Below are 10,161 nucleotides of genomic sequence, written 5' to 3'. Positions count from 1 at the left end.
AAGGGGGGGGGGGGGCAGGGATAGCAAGGCTGGGAGAAAAGAGCTTGATAGTTCTAGATGTTCAGATCCACCTGAATTTCCAGGTATAATATATGTAATGGTAGAGTTGTGGGTGTACAGTATATACATGAGAAAGTGAAATTTATACTATAAATAAGGTGTTAAAAACACATACAAAAATGTAACTCTGTAATAAATCAGATCCTGCTTTCATAGCTCTTTAGGTTTCACAAACATTTACTGCATAAAATTAGACTTGTTTTAACATAAGCCTGGGTGATCCCAATTTACAATATTATGTATGTGTAAAATGTGTTATTTATGTATAATTATTTTTACTTTTTTTCATTTAAGTTTTGTGTATATTTATTTTTTGGCAAGAAATTAATTGCAAAAGACCAAGGTTGCTATGCTGCTGTGTATTTAATAAAAACAATTAAAGTTGAGCTCTAGGTTGATAAAAACAAAATACACCAATTCATGCAGGAATGCATTCATTAGAATATCATTAGAGGATTGTTGAAGGCAATAACTGTACTTAAATTTGTCTTGGTATCAGCTTTTTTTGCACTGCCTTCTAAGTGGAGCTCAGAGAGAAAAGCATTACAAGAAGCCAATCAATTGTGCTGCCATGCTCATGTGCTAACAATGGGCATGCTGACCGAAAGAGAGAGCAGAGTGACAATGAAATTAGTTCTTAGTCTACTGCTTCTCCCTCAATGTCCAATCACAGCCTGATGGAAGTAATGTACAAAGCTGTATTAATTAAAGTGGACATCAGGACCTCAGGAAGTGAGTATTTGCAGTCTTATAGGAAATGTTTAAAAAATGTTTATTGCGTTTAAGCAGTACCCTGAAAAACTGTACCTTTTTGTCTTGAATCAAGTTTAAAATATAGCAGTGTACTTAGTGTCTTGAACCTCATTGCTGTATATCTGCAATGTGGGGCACACCACTGGTAACCTTAGACCATTTAGAGAATTATCCATTTATCACTTCTCTCTGGACGTATTACTGTAACCAGATTTCTAGCCATGCACATACAATGTCTTCTACGCCAATATGCCCTATTCTTTAACTTAAAAGAGAACTATGGCCTAACTTTTTTTGGCTATTGTTCTCTTCATGGTCAAAGGAGGACATATAATAATGTCTTCCGGTGACCCAAAACTCAGAATATAGTGGGCTATTGCCCGCTATATGCTGAGAGCGCAGAGCATGCTGCAGCCGGGACGGATCCTGACAATACTGTTGAGATCCACCCCACTGGAGGCCGAGCCCACTGCCTCCCCCGTCCATTTCTTCAGTAAGTGCTGGAGAAATAGATAGGAGAGGGGGGAAGCTCTGCAGAATCTCTCTCCCTGTCATTTGTGACCAATGTCCCATGTTCATCTTTAAAGGTGCTTACGAGTTCTGTCCTCACTTTTTTTACTATTCATATTATTTTTGACTATGTTGGTGTTTTTATTTTCTGTAGCATTATGCTTTTTTGTAATCTATTTAAGCTACTTTAATTGTCCTCTTGCATCTCTTCCTAATTGCTTGTAACATTAAAATGAAAATGATGATCTTTCCATTTGAATTTTTTTAAATAGAAAACCTTTTTTCTCATTTCTATGCTCTTTGGAATGTAACCACATTGGTTTAATGTTTGTTCTTTTATATTTGTTACCTGATGGAATGCACTGCCAAGTGCTATTGCCTAATATGTCCTTAAAATACCCCACTTGTCCACTGTGTTTCCATTTACTATCATACAGTAAGGAAAACAGCGTATTTAAGGTTATTTCATGAAATAAAAAAAGGTATTTTTTTCAAAGACAAAAGTCTGAAATATTGTCCAGACCTGATGCACACGATATAAACAACTTTGGTAGGCTGAAGTTTAAAAAAGGCGGGAACAACCAAGTTTTAATTAAAATAAAAAATCAAATTCAAATCATAATTGAAATCACAATTAAAGTGTATTATTTCAAAGAAAAAAGGCCAGAAATTTTGCACAGACTCCATGCACGTTACATGAGCACTTATACTAAGCCCAGGTTCCACAGGGAGTGGCCAAGCAGGTTTTGAAACAATTCCCATTTAGAGTATAATATTTCACAGAAAAATCCAGAAATTTTGTACAGACTAGAACACTATGTCAGACTTTTTCCTAGAGCCACTGACATGACAAAAAAAAGTATGTCCTTGTCCATTCACACAAATACTCATTGATGGCCAATTGCTACAGGTGCAGCTGCTGCAGCACGGGTGCTGTTGAGTTCCAGAACATTGGTGTACCATATATTGGGTGCTTGGCAGGCAGCTTGTGTTGCAGCTGCTTTTTGGCTAATGCTCATTAGATATAACTGTCTAAAGTAGCTGCAATCTTTTCTGGCCTGCCACAGGAAGCTAGGGTGCCTAACCAGGAAGGGCAACACAGCCAAGTTCAGGACGTGTGCCAAGCATAGGCATTGCTAGCACCCAGCAATGTGGGGATGTAACCCATATATGTTCATGAGTTCCAGGGGTCCCAGCATTGTGACCTTCCACTTTCTTTTTTTGCAGCTGTCAGCTCCTGTCCCCACCTGTAGCCTGTCAGATCTGTATTACAGAGCCAAGGGAAGTGCTCTGAATCTCCTTCTTGGCTCTGTGCTACAGCTTACACCTTGCCCACCCATGATTGCCTCTGATCTCTGCCTCCAGCACTTGAAATTGATAGTGGCCATTTAGTGCAGAGGAAGTTAGGTCACTGGCCACAGACAGCAATGTACTGCCCCTTCTTTGTGCCACCAATGGCTTTCTTCAACTCCTTCAACAATGGCATGTGCATCTCCTTTAGAGACAGTTGGAGCATGCTCCAGGTGAGTAACGGCAGAGGCAGCTTACTGAAAGCACACACTGAGGGAGCTAACTGTAACAAGACCTATGAAATCTGGGGTAGATAGGGTTAGCGGTGGTGTGTTAGTGTTGTTTTACAATGTGCGTTAGTGTGTAATTTTGCTATGTGTGTTATTGTGTGCCACTATGTGTGTTATTGTGTGTCACTATGTGTGTTAGTGTGTGTCACATTGTGTGTTATGTTTTACTATGTGAGTTAGTGTTTGTTCTACTCTGTGTGTTAGTGTGTGTGTTTTACAATGATTGTTATCCAACATCTGGATCGGCTGAGCAAAACCTCCGGCAGGCTTCTCACTGCTGTTCGGGCTATTCTTAAAGATTCAGTGAGTGAATAGCCGAATGGCGCTGAGCGGCAATCGGCTCAGCTGTTCTGCTCGGTCCCTTTGCTGATGGACCTGTCAGAAGCAGGCTGTCGGCCGGCCAATGGCCGGCCGCTCGGCCAGCTTCGGCTTTCAGCACGGCTCAGCCAAGCCGATGCATATGGGTTCGGCTCGGCTGAGCCGCTCGGCCATGATCGGGAGCTGTATGGGCTATTGTGAATAGCCCGTACCGCTGCCCTTCGGTTCTGGGACCGAAGCTAGCCGAAGGATCGGCCAAAGCTACGGCAAGATCCTTCAGCAGCTTCGTGAATAGACCCCATAGTGTTACAAAGTGTTACTTTGTGTGTTAGTGTATGGATCACTATGTGTGTTAGTTTGCCACCTGTCTGAAGTGCTCTAAAACTCCTCTTTGGCTCTGTCCTACAGTTCTGCTAAGCCGTGGGCAGAGACAGAAGCCAGCAAGCACACAAATTAAAATAAAAAAATGGTCACATCTTGGGACCTGGGGCACTCATCAACAAATGCAAACCAACATCAAGATACAAAAGTACATTTAGGAAAGGGGTGGAGAATTTGTGCTGGGGCAGTTTTGTCTTGGGGAATGGAATTCAATCGAAAAGGAATAGGACATTTGTGCCTAGGAAGGGAATTTCTCTGATCCTGCTCTCTGTGCATTTCTAATTTTTGACCCACTGTGCTCTGTGCATTTCATATTTTTGCTTTTTGCATTACTTACTCTTAACCCCTCTATTTGTTCTTTACTTACTCTTGACCTCTCTGTTTTGTGAATTACTTACTTTTGACCTCTGTATTTTATACGTTTGCTTATACTTGACTCCTGCTCATTGTGTGTTACTTACTCGTGACTCCGGCGCTTTGTGTGGTACATACTCCTGACCTCAGCTTTTAAATTCATTATGCACCCCTGGCCCCTGTGCTTTATGCATTGTGCACATCTGATGCTGTTCTATATGTTTTACATCCTCCTGACCCCTGTGCTCTTTGCTTTACATATGCTTTACCCCTGCACTTTGAGTGTTTGTACTCCTTACCCATACACTCTGTGCCTTACATACTCCTCCCCCTATTCTTTGTATGTTTTGTACTCCTGTCTCCTGTGCCCATCATATGTCTGATCCCTAAACTTTGTAGCTAGTTTAGGGATCAGGCTTTTACTCCTGTCCTCTGTACTCGGTATGTTACATACTCCTGTCTCCTGGCCTTTTGCTTTTGTAGTCTTGACCCCTGCACTTATGCTATATTGTACAGCATACTGTATATACCTGACCACTCCTGAAGTGTTCATGGTCTCAGCAGCTGCTGGTTTCTACATACTCTCCAACTATTTTAATGAAGTTAGGCTAAGAAAAGGTATAAATGCAGGAAAGTCTATGTAATTAAAGTTTCATTTTTTCACTAATGATTGTGCTGAGGTTTATATTTGCCTGTGGGACTTTCACTTGCAGTGCAATGATGAAAGCATCTGCCCCTCTGATCCTCCGCATTTACCCTGCTGAGACCATCCAACCGAGACATCAGGTCAGCACCCCGGAGCAGAGCGACAGCAGAGTGTGTAGTAAATTCATATACTATTCTGTATTGCTGTATAATGTATTGCTGTGATTTGTTGTACTCTATAGCCGGTGGTATTATTCTGCATTGCTGTATAATGTATTGTCTGGATTTGTAGTCCTCTCTCTCTCTCTCTCTATATATATATATTCCAACACACACCCTTCCTTTCTGCTTAAATTAGTCATGATTATTTTTTCAATCCTCAAAAACAATTTATAGGTCTGCGCATCCTTCATATTCCTTATATTCTCTGCAAACATTTACCAAGCTTAAAACAACTTTCCTATAGCACTCCTCTGACTTGTGTCTTGGGATACTTCTCTGTTAGATTTTTTTAACATTTGAATGTAATGTATTACGTATCAATCTAGGGGAATTAGCAACAATAAATTTTCATTGATTTGGTCAAGGTAGTTAAATTATCTTACTTCCGGATTCTTTCGAATGGTTCTCATTCATTATGGTTTGATACATCTTTTAATTTCAAAATTGTGTCATATGTCACTTATAATATCAGAATGTGTAGTTTACTGTTTTCTATTACTGATATGTACTAGAGTAGTGCGCTCTCTTTTTTTTCTGAGTGACACAAACTCAGTTCTCTGTTTCTTTGTTATTTTATGTTTAAAACTTCAATACAAATTATTTGATTAAAAAACAACAACTTTCTTGTGAATCACTGTGCCTGTAGTGCTGTGGGTTTTCTTTCAATGTTCTCATGGTGGGATAGCACACAGGGTGATGGTGTTCTTTCTTTCTCCCAGACTAGATGGGGATGGGCATAGATGGAATGCCACTTTTCACACTTCCAGAGAACTTTTTAGGCAATAATAAAATACTACAATCAAAACAACTTCAACCAATAGTATAATTATTGAGTTAAAGTATGGCTTTATAATCTGCTTCAACCAATTGCCATCCAGCTGTAATCAAATGACCGGTCTGCTCACTTTAGAATGCAGCAGAACCTTTTTTAAATGGGAAGGAGGCACGAGAGGGAAACATTGAACATTTTTATAGCTGAAGATGGCTGTTTACATACAAGTGATTTAATGCATGGTGCTGTCGACGTGTGTTGCTCTCATTCTGCTGCAGCTGCCAGCTATCCTGGGCTCCGCTGTCCCCTGTGCAGGGTTGAGACTGGCACAGTGGGTCTCTGCACTGAGACTGAATGGATACCAGCACAATTCCAGTGGCTGATCTCTCCTACAATCACTGAACTTGAAAGCATTGTGTTATATCACTTCTGGTTTTAGTTTGTAATTTCTCCTGCTCCTGTAGCTGGAGAAGAAGCTTCACTGCTTCATCAGCTTCTTTGGGGTCCCTAAGTGACATTAGGGGTCTAATAGACCCCTGATGTCTCCATAAAGAGGATCTGTGTTTGTGTCTGTGTTTTTACATAGGGGGCATGTTAGCCCCCTATGTAATAGCAATACGTTTACATTTTAAAAAGTAAAAAAAATGAAATCACATATAAAAAAATGTAAAGAATTAAAATCCCTGTCCCCACATACAACCACATACAAATGCAACACATATCAGATGCGACTATGTGCAAAAACGTTGATTGCCCCATACATGTTACATATCATTGCGAATATCAGAATGCAAGCAATATTTTTAGGGCCATCAATTAGTGTTAATGCTAAAGTGATGAGCGGTTAAAGTTTTTAAAGAATTCCCTATGGGCAATTTTGGGTATGGTAGTTTTTTTGCAATTTTACAGGCGCACACAATTTTACGACTTGATATGTTTGATATCTATTATAAGAAAAACATGTTTTTTTCCCAACATTTTCTGTACTTTTTTTATAGTAAAAAAAAAAAAGTGGTGAATAAATACCACCAAAAGAAAGATCTATCAGTCCCCAAACAATTATCTAAAATTAATTTTGGTATAGTGTTGCATGATTTATTAAATGTCAGCTAAGGTACCTCAGTGCTAAATACTGAAAAATGGTCAGGCCTGGACAAGAAGGGGGGTTAACACCCCGGTATTTGCGTGGTTCAAAAGCCATCATCATTATCAGTTCATTCTGTATGGGCAGCACAAAGTGTCAGAAACTGGACTGACAAAAATCCAAAAAGATCTTTACAAGGAATGATAAAATAGTCTCAGTTCATTATGCAATAACATATATTTTACACTTACTGTACTTGGTATATTGAAGGCAAATAGTTATAATTCTGTTTAGTCAAAAATGTTATTTCCCTCTATTTGCACTCTGATAGGGACATTCTGCACTCACTGCTACAGCTCTGTCTTTCTACATCTGAGTTCTGGCAAAGACAATTTCCACTCAGCTGCCCACTGCCTCATGGGGCATATTATTGTGACAGTAATCAAGTCTCAGAATAGATACACTTTTAGCTTTGGATTTCCAACAACTGTTCTTCCAATGTTAAACAGCTAGAAGCAAGGGAAACACAAAATGCTCTAGCAATTTATGTGTGGATGAATGATATTGAATGTATGGGTGGTTGGCTGTCTAGGATTCTAGCTCGGGTTGTACCTTCTATTGTTATATGCCCCAAAGTCAGTGCATCCTAAATGTATCCACAGGTCAGCATATCCATGAACCTGACCAAACAAGATGCTTAGTGTAGCTATATAATGTCTATAGGGGATATCCATGAGTCTTTAATGTATTCATGCCTCTATCATCTCATTTAACTCACAAATCAATTACGTTTCTTTTTAAGGTTTTTAAAAAATGAGCCTACACATAACTGGCCATCAAAGCACTAATTAGCTGACAAAAAATTATGTCATATAGTGTAAATAACTAGAGATGTTTCAAACATACAGTAAGTTTATAACCCTGTGTATGTTAAAAAATGATTAAAAAAATGAATGTACATTCCTTTTAAACCAGGCCTATTTCATTCCCACATAAAGGAAGGATTTTAATTGAAATAGTTTAAGCAACACTATTATGTAACTTTAAGGAAATAAATAATATTTTAAAGGGCAAACTAACATTTCAAATACAAGGAATTACAAATGTGCTTTTCAGCAGCCAATTTATTTGCAGGAGTAAATATCATGATGTTATGCAAAAGGTTTATAAAATATAACATTTTGTTCACTGGTTGCCTATGCAATTTTTCTGGTAACTATCTGTCAAGTCTTGTCTTTTAAAATTATTTTATATACAAAAGAAGCCATACAAACTACTTAATAAAGTTTTTTGTATATGTATAAAGCTAAGCCAACACATATTAGAATGTACCAGAGCATGTAAGCAACTTTATTAGGCCAAAATATAAGAGTAAGAGACAAGACAGGTTTTATCTTGGAATAAAAATTAAAGTGTATTATCTGAGAGACAATTGCCACAAACATTTTTGAACCCTAAAGCACTGGAATAGGCCACAAACTCTGAGGTGCAATGCAGTATGTATTCTGCAGCAAACATTAGACATGTTGTAGCCTGTGGTTAAACTTCAGAAATATTGTATGACACCTTCAGGGCCCATTCATACCAAAATCAGAAGGTTATTATATGTCCATGGAGGGTTCATTGACTTGTGATTGTACCTTCCCATCCATTGCAATCTGTTTTTCAATGGAAACTAATGCAAGAGCTCCAAAAAATGAATGGGAGTGAATGTGGCTAGTTCACACAACTGCATTGCATTATGTTGAGGTGAAAAAAAGTAGTGTATGTTCTACTTTTTTTCAGCACCGCGTAATGCAAAGCAATGGAATGGTGTGGTGTGAACTGATCCCGTAACACGCATTCGTTTTTTGGTTTACCTAATGTTGGCATCTGTTGACATCCATTGAAAATGGATTGCAATGGATTTCAAGGGATCTGGTGTGAATGGAGCCTTATGCAACAGAAGAGGTTGCATATTCTGGGGCCCAATGCAGGATTTACCCTGAAGCAAGCATTAGACATTTTGCAGCTGTAACCGATCTGTGGAAACATTGTTTGCCATCTTTTTGGTGTCAGCACAAATAGTAAAGAGTAAAGCTGGCCATGCACTGATTTTTTTGTTCAACTCTTGGGCTGAATGAAAAAAATAGAGCATATTTCTCCATCAATGCTATGAACAAATTGATTGAAGAATCCCTGCTGTTTCTTTTGTATTCTGTCCAGCAGCTCATTGGCTACTGGCTCTGGTCATATTAAGATTTTCTGACCGACTCCTTTGATCAGCTAATTGAGGGACGTTGGCCAAAAGGGTGTCAACAGTGGCACCCATTGTGCAAATTTCTGGCCAGTTCCTCAAGAACTGTCCGAAATTTGCACACAGTGTATGGCCACCTTTAGTCACCAGCACACCAAAATCTTCATCATCAAAACACAGTTATTGACATAATTGATTGGTCGATCATGAAATCACAGGACAAAGTGACAATTCAGGACCACATAGGGTCCCTTCATCAGGCAATGTGCCTATGCTGCCTATGCATTGTGCCATGTCTATGGTCATGTGTACCCTGCCACTGACAACATGGCCAGTGACACAAATACATCCCCTTCTCTCTTGTCATCTATTATCTATTACCCTTTCTTTACATTTCAATGAAAAAAAAATGCTGATAAAAAATATTGTCCCAGTGTTAGTGTTGTTTCAGGCATTATGGAGGGAACCAGCCAGACATTTCAAAAAAAGACCTTGGGTGTCCTTTGGTTTTGCCCTTATTTTTTCTTTCCATCTTTTTGTTTTTACCTCATCACACATTCCACCCCCGCAATTTTCCTTTAGCTCTTTGGGTCACTTGCTGGATAGTCATTTTTATCTGCAGAAACATCACCCCCCAAAGATTCAGATAACTTAAAAATCATACTGATATCTGCGGTGTAGAGTCATCATTTTCCTCATGTATGTGGAATCCAAATGGCGGGTATGTTTACCATGTTTACCACAGCTGATACACCGCAGGACTGCAGACCACAATTGTTTTGTCAGCTGCGAATATGTTAAAAAATGCCCTTATTGCAGAGCTCTGTGGACTTGCCCTTGGGATGGCAGTGGCCAATACCTGTGGGACAGTCCTGCCAGATGAATTAGCATAGCTGCTCCTTTCAGTTTTCTGAAAGCTGCTACTGTCACTGGACAAAATCTTCTCTTACTGCTCTTCTGCCTCTCCTTTGGAACTTTCATCCTCTGAATTCTATGTCTCCCACAGATGGTCTGACACCTCATTATTCATCCCTCCTCATCAGTAGAGCCCACTGTGCTGTAAGCTCCATCTGTTGGCACATCATTGCCTCTTGATGCTCTCTCTCTGATGTCTCCACAGGTTTGCGAAAGATGCTGCATTTACCTACGTCATCCGACATCGCTGTCACAACCTCGAAATCTGGATAGGGAGGTTTTTTATGTATTTATAGTTGAATTCAAAATTAGGTGACCTGGATCTGTGCAG

Source organism: Nanorana parkeri, unplaced genomic scaffold, assembly GCF_000935625.1.
Source record: "Nanorana parkeri isolate BGI_ZX_2015 unplaced genomic scaffold, ASM93562v1 scaffold1509, whole genome shotgun sequence".
Taxonomy (NCBI): Eukaryota; Metazoa; Chordata; class Amphibia; order Anura; family Dicroglossidae; genus Nanorana; species Nanorana parkeri.
This window is presented reverse-complemented; position numbering follows the sequence as displayed.